This window comes from Sinocyclocheilus anshuiensis, unplaced genomic scaffold (assembly GCF_001515605.1).
Source record: "Sinocyclocheilus anshuiensis isolate Anshui unplaced genomic scaffold, SAMN03320099.WGS_v1.1 scaffold931, whole genome shotgun sequence".
Classification (NCBI taxonomy): domain Eukaryota; kingdom Metazoa; phylum Chordata; class Actinopteri; order Cypriniformes; family Cyprinidae; genus Sinocyclocheilus; species Sinocyclocheilus anshuiensis.
Window position 1 is genome coordinate 27554 of NW_015544187.1, and position 3200 is coordinate 30753.

The 3200-nt window shown below is 38.0% G+C and overlaps 1 protein-coding gene across 6 annotated transcripts in view; it reads left to right on the forward strand.

Moving 5' to 3' along the window:
* LOC107696491 (disks large-associated protein 1-like) overlaps positions 1–3200 on the forward strand; it is an 85351-nt gene that overhangs the window by 26594 nt on the left and 55557 nt on the right. The window lies entirely within an intron of this gene.

Genomic DNA, 3200 nt, shown 5'->3' on the forward strand with positions numbered 1-3200 from the left:
AATATGAAAACGTACTTACAGGCTGTGAGTCAGCATTATTTGTCAGCATGATAGACTGTGGTCAGCATGCGCGCCGACCGGAACACCGACATTGTAGGCTACTCTCCCAGAATCAGGAAACAGTCCTCCGTAAAATGCGTTGCACACATCTGAATATTTGGGTTGAACTGTTCTGGAACAGTGTTGTAAATACAACTTAACCACTGATTTCTAGTTGTGTCCTCTTTTGGAAGACCAAACAAAGTAGTTTCGCTTTCACAACAAAACACAGCGTCTCCACGACATGGCTGCGGCGGCAACAATACTACAGCGAGAATCAAAGGTACGCCTTCTTTCTTTGCATATACATTTGGGAGGTGTTATGCAAATCTTCCCACACAGTGACTTAGACATGTGGGGGCGTGTTTAAACGAGGCATTTTAGGAGGGCGTGGACGAGTCTTAACTTTTATAAAGAATATCTCTTTGGGTTTGAGACTTTGGTCTTTGCAACTTTAGGGATCTTATCTATTCACGAACAGCTTGTAACACTCCAAAGAGAAAGGAAAACTTGAAATCGCATCATATGACCCCTTTAAACTCAGAAAAGTAAAGTTAATTGGATAAAAATATATATTGTTATAATGAAAATCATTTTTTCAATGCCAAGTACAAGGGACTAGTGGAGTGTGTGTGAGAGAGAGAGAAAGAAAAGAGAAAGTCAGGGAGAGAAAGAGAGAAGAAGGGTAAGCGGAGAAGACGTTGCAGATAATGGAGACAGGAGCGATGGAGGAGCTTAATAAAAAGGCAGAACTCCAAGGAGAGCTGCCAAAGTGCCCGTATCTGATCCCTCATCTGCAGTAATGAGAGTCAGTCTGCTAATAGAGTTAGCTTGACGCTGGCTTGCAGTGGATAACTCCAGAAGACTTAGTCGCCAGTAGCTACTTTAATGCTAAAGTCACTCATAGCAACCATAGTTTTCAAGCAGAAGTGGCATTGAGGTACTTTGTTTCCGTTCTGCGTCTCTGCACTTTTTCCTCATTTCCATCCTCTACTCTTTAAAAAAAATGTAGCACTCAGTAGAGAGTGGATCCTTTCCCCTGGTCTGAACAATATCTCCATTTGTGCCCCTTTATCTTCTGTTTTCGGTGACGGAGGATTGGTTGTTGGCTTCGCCCCCTAGTAGAGCATGTGAAAAGAGGGGAACGTGTGAAAGAATTGCGTTAGCATGCGTTGCACACCGCGTAGCGAGCCTGAAGCCGGGCTCACTAGTTCTCCTTCACTGACCACTAAAAATGGTGGAAGATTTTAAAAGAAACCGAGCCGTGCTGGATAATATGAAATGATTGTTATTCATCTCAGAGAGGTGAGAGGCTTTTGAGATGAGGGTTTGAGAAGTGCACATTACGTGCGTTGTACATGAATAGTGCAAGTGGGTGTAAAATGTTTTCAAGATCATTTTCAGATAATGATGTTGGTTGTGCAGAAGTCAATATGGCTTTTTTGTAGTGGGAGCAGCAGGTGTTAGTGTGTGGGAATGGGTTGCATAAGGCCGTGCGTGTTATGTCAGGATGCGCTTTTAGCTTTTTAAGAGTGTATTATCTGATGTATCAAAGAGTTTTTATGTTATAGAGATAATGTGGGAAGAGATTGAGAAGTGATAGTCATAGCTGCGTCATCTGTAGTTCAGCAGGGAGGGGTTCTGGTTAATACATTAGAATAAGGATTTATCGGCAGCCATATCACCCTGTAGCCCAAGACTGGTTACCCACCGAAACTAAGCAGGGCTGAGCCTGGTCAGTACCCTGGATGGGAGACCTCCTGGGAAAACTAGGTTGCTGCTGGAAGAGGTGTTAGTGAGGCCAGCAGGGGGTGCTCACCCTGTGGTCTGTGTGGGTCCTAACGCCCCAGTATAGTGATGGGGACACTATACTGTCAACAAGCACCGTCCTTCGGATGAGACGTTAAACCGAGGTCCTGACTCTCTGTGGTCATTAAAAAAAAAAAAATCCCAGGATGTCTTTCAAAAAGAGTAGAGGTGTGACCTCGGCATCCTGGCCAAATTTGCCCATTGGCCTCTGATCATCATGGCCTCCTAACAATCCCCATATCTACTGATTGGCTTCATCACTCTGTCTCCTCTCCACCAATAAGCTGGTGTGTGGTGGGCGTTCTGGCGCACTATGGCTGCCGTCGCATCATCCAGGTGGATGCTGCACACTGGTGATGGATGAGGAGATACCCCCTGACAATGTAAAGCGCTTTGAGTGCTTAGAAAAGCGCTATATAAATGTAATGAATTATTATTATTATTATTATTATTAAGGACACAGTAAGCATTTGTGATGTAGTAAGTAATTTCTAAAGCATTTTTTATGTTTTTAATATTTATGCATGGGACAGTTGCAATGCATTACTCTTGATTCATGTGTAAGGTTTGGGACATATACTATGTAACTTTTTAAATATATCAGTGGTAAATTATTTGTAATTGGTTATTATTAGATTTAGAAAAAAAAGTATTTGATTTAGAAAAAAAGATTTACATAGTATATGCAAATATTTTATTCACTTTTATAAACATTTAAAATAATACATATATAATGAAACATTTAAACAATATAAATATTTTGTACACATGAAAACATAATGAGGTTACTTGTCTTCAGGTTTTCATCCATTACATTTTTACAGTATTTTTGTATAATATTTCAATTTGATTCTATGATTTTTTTTTCTTCAGTTTTACATGTTTTCAGGTTGTTTTGTTTGTTATATCGTTTCAGAAGTTTGTTCATCAGTGTTGATAAGAAAAAAAAATCACTGCACGTTTTGATTTGACAAAACATTTTACTTTAATTTTGAAGTCAGCTATTAAACTTTCAAAAACAAAATTTTTCCATTTTAGTGTGTTAAAATTATTTACAGTCTTTATATGCATTTATAAATTATTTACTATTTGGTGAGTTAACAGCTGTTTACAAAACATTTATTAATTCATTTATTTTATTATTATATATACATAAATATTTGATAATAATTTGATAAAATAAGTGAATCTATGGCTTGTTGTCCTATATAAAAATAGTTATGAACGTTACCATTAACCACTGAAACAAAAATGAGAAATGTTGCCTTGCCAACTAACTGTAATAAATTAGTTGAAGTTGAAGTAATAAAATTTCTAAAACTAAAATAAAATTAAAGTTATATATATATATA